Below are 6000 nucleotides of genomic sequence, written 5' to 3' on the forward strand. Positions count from 1 at the left end.
AAATACACCAACTCCAAGCCTCGTAACAACATTACTCCAGAAGGAAGGCTGTTATTTGGGTTGGTTCAAATAGCATTTAGAAACATCACCTTCAGACATTCTCCCATTAAGAGAAATTTATTAACTAAACTTTCCTTTCAGCCTTGCAAAGGATTACAAGGAAATCAAACCACTGTTCTTTCAAGTGCATTCAGGGTTACTGGGTTTTCCAGTTTGGTCTCCTACGGAAACAAGCTTCATGCAAACCTATCAGTCTGACCCCTACTCATAAATTTGGTTCAACAAACCTGCAGGTTCAAAGGCTGGCTGTGGCTTAGGAAACTGAAAGATAATTAAGCTCCTAGAAATTCACAGAACTAATCTAGATGAAGAAATTTAAACTAGCAGAGCCTCAGAGAAAAAAGGCAACTAAGTCTCAGCTGCTACCCAGTCTGTCCAGCATCAACCAGCTGGCCAACTGGACTGTTCTGCCAGGCAGCAGGGCTCCTGCCCCAGATTAACCGCAACACAGATTGTTTTCTTTGCTTGGCAAAGGGATGGAAGTTATTGTAACAGAAGGTGGAAGAGGAGTTCAGTGTTGTATTAGGCAAAATACAGAGAAGAGAAATGGATTTACATCAGTGACAGTGTTCAACTAAATTAACTAAGTACACTGATCATTATCTACACACTTTTTCCCCCGTCTATGGACACATGCACCCTCCCATTTGACATGATTACACCATCTGTCTTTGATGCACACATAAGATAAAAACAGAAGCAATTCGAGTTTTCAGCATCAAACCAACCAGATGTTCTATGGTAACGACTCTTCATCAACCACTCCCCTCCCTCCCTGCCTCCACATTTAGAAAGCGTCAACATTCTTTTGAATCATTATTTACATTTGTGAGGAAGCACAAACAGCTATATTTACTCTGCTAATGTTTTGCCAACACTAGCAAGAACTCATACCACTCTACATTTACAGCAACAGAACGGGAAGCCATTACTTGATGCTTTATTCAAGAAAGGAATGGACTCAATATAGAATGGGTGGACTAATACGACATGTATCTGAACTCATATACATGCTTGCCTTCTCCAGCCAGAGGCAATTACAGGAGAAATCAACCAATGACTGCAACAGTGCAATTGCTGAGACACGTAAGCATACTCATACAAAAATAACCAAACAAATAAAAACAACCGCAGATGTGTGATAACTCAAGCTCCTAACTATTTTACATGAAAGAAGTAAATGTTTGGTAGGTGACAGATACAGGTGTGATGGAATGGGACTTTACTTTCCCTGGTTTAAAAGGTATACAGTGGATGCACCCTGGAGTGCTTAAATAGGGTTTATATGGGGCCACAGTTAATGACTAGAATACCTTGCATGGGCCATACTTAATGACTGATCTACAGGGGGAAAAAATCCATCTGTTGAACTTATTTCTGACACTGTAGTTTACCAACCATTTTTAGTTTCTGCCTTGTGAAGCCTCAGTTGTCTTTTATATGCATTTCCTGTCTCTAATCATCAGCCTTCTGCCTACCCAGCAACAATGCTGAGGCAAACAGATTTATTTAAACATCTTCCTAGAAATAATGACAACAGATCAAGCAACTGCCTGTTACCTCTGTATGTATTATTTTTATCACCATGCCCAGGGCCTTCAGCCACAACTGAGGAACCACAGCTATCGCAATTACATGAGCTTCTCAATAAGCACACAGGATAACGGGATCCTTTACGAGCGTGCAAGTAAATAGATGCCCAATAAAACAATATTCAGGTTCTAGCATCCAGTCTCCACTTTTCAGTAAAGAAAAATAAAAACCTTATCCTTCCCTCACTACAGGCACAATCACTATTTTCACTTCCAAACTGGAGCATGCATATCCAGCCATTAACCACTGCTCTGTGCAGACAGAGCTCACTCTAATGATCCACCTACACATGCCATCCCCAGCCTCTTATACTGACATGCCATCTTTGGAGCAACCTTTTCCAGAGCAGAAGAAAGAACAAAACAAAACACACCAAACAGATTCAGGCCAAGCAAGTGTTGCTCCTTTCCTGCTCTGATCTGAAGGAGTGCTCAGGTAACATACTGCTCTGTACATTCTGCAAGGAAGGTGTAAGGCCATCAACTAAGCTACACTGCTGCAAGCGCCCTCATTTTTTGACTTAGAATTACAGAATTGTTCAGGTTGGAAAAGACCTTAAAGATCATCAAGTCTAATCACAACCATACCACCCTAACTCTAACAACCCTCTGCTAAATCGTGTCCCTGAACACCACATCCAAACTGTTTTTAAACACATCTAGGGATGGTGACTCAACCACCTCTTTGGGGAGCCTATTTCAGTGCTTAAAAACCCTTTCTGCAAGGAAGTTTTTCCTGATATCCAACCGAAACTTACCCTGGCACAACTTGTGGCCATTTCCCCTCATCCTGTCACCAGTAAGAAGAGACCAACTCTGCTCTCCCTGTAAGTACCTTTCAGGTATTGGAAGAGGTCTCCCCTTAGCCTCCTCTTCCCCAAAGTAACCAGCCTCGGTTCCTTCAGCCTCTCCTCATTGGGCATATCCTTCAAGCCCCTCACAAACCTTACTGCCCTTCTTTGAAACTTCTCCAGCACACCAATGCCCTTTCTATACTGAGGTGCCCAAAACTGAACATGGTACTCGAGGTGAGGCCTCACCATGGCAAAGCAACTTGCTGATTCTTCTGTTTACTAAACAAAGGCATTTACGTGCCACCGGTATTTTTGTTTCAAACCACGCATTAGCTGACGGAAACTGAAAAATGGAGAGAGCACAGAGCCATTTCGATAAAAGGTCTGGGTTTCCAGCTCCCCATTCATTTCAGTTTCCTGCAAAGCGACTTCCAAAACCAGGCCGGTCAATGACACGATGGGCTCCGCAGGCCCCGCAGCTTTCTTACCCCCAAGATGTCTCCCCTCCACCTGCAGAGCACCGCCGAGCCCGCAACGCGGCCCTGCACCTGTCGCAGCCCCACGGCCCTTCGCGCTGCCCCGCGGCCGGAACGCTGCCTCCCGCCGGCAGAACCCTTGGCAGAATGGCAGACCGAGCAGCGGGCAGGGAGCTGGCAGCGGGCCACAGCCTGGCTGCAAAAGATAAAACGCAGCGCTGAAGCGCTTCGTAGGGTGGCCCCGTTGCTGTAAGAGAAGGAAGATGGGAGCGGCAGCTCCGGCGTCGTGCGCGGGCCGCAGCTTTCCTCACACAAGAACGCTCGGAGGAGCCCGAGAAGCCCGCAGTGCCGAAGCGCAGCCGCTCCGCCGTGCAGCGCTCGCCCCCGCGCCGGCCCCGGCAGTCCCCGCTCACCTTCCCAGCGGCCGGTTCAGCGCATCTTCCTCCCTCCCGCCCTTCTTCCCCTCCCGGAGCCGCGGGCCCGTCGGCACCGTGCCCGACGCTGCTCCTCCCTCAACTAGCGACAGCTCCCACGAACGCTTCACCCCCACATCGCGCCGGCAGCTGCTGCTCCTAAATTCACGGCGCTCCGGCGGCATGAAGTCATCCTCCCCGCCCCCTCCCCGGGCCGCCGCACTCCGCTCCCGCCGCGGAGGGGGAGGCCGCCCCCCGTTCCTCCACCCGCGCCTCGCGAGTCCTTCCCACTCCCTCCCACCCGAGGGCCAGCGCTCCCTCAGAGCTGCGGTCGCCGCGATGCAAGGCGGCTCGCTGGAAAGCAGCACGTCCCCCAACGCCGGCGACGGGCTGCAGTCGGGGGTCCCACCCCAGGCCCGGCGCGCGATGGGCCGCTCCGCCCCGCTCCTGCCCGCCCCTCGCGGGAGTCCCTCAGCGCGCTGCGGGGCGCTCCCGCTCCGAGTGCGGCCCCCGCGCTCCTCCCCGCAGCTTGGCCACAGCGTACCAGCGAAACGCGGGGTCCCGAAGAAGCCGAGGGGCTGCCTCCCGTGGGGAGAGCGGTGCTGTGCGTTAGTGTGTCTGTTCGGAAGGAAATCCCGCTGTAATTCGTGCCTGTGTGTGGGCGCCCGGCTCCCCCCGCTCCTCCCGCCGCCTCGGGGCGCGCAGGCGCTGCGCGGCTGTGCCCCCAAATGCGGCTGTGTGGGACGGGGGGGTTCTGTGTCGGGGGCTTCCCTTCTGTGACTGTGGGGAGAAGAAAGGCAGTGCATCAAGGTCACCGGGACGCGGGGGTGTCCTGATATTTGTAATAGCTGCCAGTGGGCAGCGAGGCTGTTCTTGTTACTTATAGAGCGCTGTGTGTGTGTGACCCGTTGGTGAGGAAGGCCGGATCCCTGTCACAACCCGCTCCCGTGTACAGGGTGAGTGCAGCTGTGTTGCTGCACAAATAACAGTGGGCAGCCCTGGATGGGCGTGTGGCCAAGCCACCCTGTTCCTAGAACTCTTCGTGTTCCATAAGCAAAGCCAATATGGAGAAATTATCAGGGAACAGCTCTCAAAAACGCGATGCTTGTGAGCGCAGGTGTCCACAGGGCACTTTTTTTCTGTGGAACGGGTGGGAGTGTGAGGTTGGGACGAGTTGGGAACACCACAGGTTTTGTGGTGGTGAAGTCTGAAGCAGGAGCAGAGCTCCTGGAGCAGCCTTGGACTGCTGGGAAGGTCCTCTATAGTGGCAGAGGAAAGCAGGATGGGGGAGGAGAGCGCTGCTAAGGTAAGGACGTTCATCTCTGCCTCTCAGGTGGAACAAAAGAACTAAGAGCCTGAGTTCCCCTTTGGAATTTCCCTGTGTCTGTTTTTAGCACAGTTATGGAAAGGCTTCAAACTGTGCCATTATCTTTGATTCCTCGTGCCTGTGCAGTTCCACAGTTGCGCTAATTTGGAGCTGCTCCTGTTTACTCCCTGCCTTACTATTACATTGATTGCTGTTGCAGATCTGAGCATGCTGAGCTGGCTGCTTATCAACGCTGGTGCTTAATCTCTGTTTACAGTTTGTTGGGTTACATGATTAAGCTCATCAGGCACGCAGAGGAGCCCAGGGGCATGTGGGCAGGCAGGGCTGTCCCAGGAGGAATGCCCTGCCACACAGGCCAGCCATAGGGTCCCTGGGTCACCTCACAGGCTGGTGGGTTTACTGGCTGGGGGCGTAGGGTGTGATACAGGAAGCATCATAGGAAGAACATTTGGGGATTGTACGAGGTTTGTTGTGTGTTTGGAGCCAGAGAGTGGGGCAGGATTGCACTGCTCATGCCATCTCTTTGCGTGAGTGTTTGTGTCTCTGTTATCTATGAGGCTGGTCACGTGTGTATTTATATTTAGTTGTGTATGCATACAGAGCATTTGTTTTTGCCTGTTTGGAGTACATGCTCATACTTGCTACTGGCTGGACCTTAGAACGTGAAGGTTTGGCAGTGTTGCTTCTGTTGGGCTGCTGGATTCAGCAACTAATATCCTAAATGTTCTAGGATCACTATTTCTCTGGTATCACTGCAACACAGAGTCAAGTCTCAGTGCTCCTGGCCCAAGGACATTAATTCTTTTCCACATTGTTACAAGAAAAGAGGACACATATAGGGCAAACACCTACAGAATTTGAGTTACTGAAAAGCATATTGGTGATATTCATAGAGCTTGTGCTAAGAGAGTATAATATTGGATGCACTAATATTATTATATTAGATTTACTGATCGTGGACTCAAAATAAGTGAATATATAAATCCATAAATGATCAGAAACTAAGCATTTCAGCTTTAAAAGGGTAGTCTGCAGGAAAGTAAAGAAGTGATAAGGAATAACTCCAGACAACTGCAAAGAGAATGACTTCAAAGAAGATGTTAGTGATAGGTTTTCCACCAACAAGTGAAGAGAAATTTGTGGCTTAAAGGTAAGGAATAGCAAGGGCAATGTGAGATTTGCCAGCTTTCAAATTGAATTATATTGCTAAAATAATTTCCGTAATAAATAGCAAAATGTTAATTGGCTGTTCTTTCTTAAGTTACAAGTCTTTTCAGCTGAAAGTAATGGAAGTTGTGCCTGCACAGGGGTAGAGCCTGGTCCTTAACCTCTCAAGGT

The 6000-nt window shown here is 49.8% G+C and overlaps 1 protein-coding gene across 3 annotated transcripts in view; it reads right to left on the reverse strand.

Annotated features, from left to right (window-relative positions):
• PKIA (cAMP-dependent protein kinase inhibitor alpha) overlaps positions 1 to 4007 on the reverse strand; it is a 38937-nt gene extending 34930 nt beyond the window's left edge. The window contains exon 1 of one of the 3 annotated variants that reach the window (XM_072329987.1): positions 3880 to 4007. The gene's annotated coding sequence lies outside the window, so the exon portion shown is untranslated. Of the gene's footprint in view, positions 1 to 2934; positions 2957 to 3335; positions 3513 to 3879 lie in introns of those variants that run through there. The other 2 variants (XM_072329986.1, XM_072329988.1) reach the window with 2 other exon arrangements.
• Positions 4008 to 6000: the final 1993 nt, after the last annotated feature.

The sequence above is a fragment of the Excalfactoria chinensis genome, chromosome 2 (genome assembly GCF_039878825.1).
Source record: "Excalfactoria chinensis isolate bCotChi1 chromosome 2, bCotChi1.hap2, whole genome shotgun sequence".
Taxonomy (NCBI): domain Eukaryota; kingdom Metazoa; phylum Chordata; class Aves; order Galliformes; family Phasianidae; genus Excalfactoria; species Excalfactoria chinensis.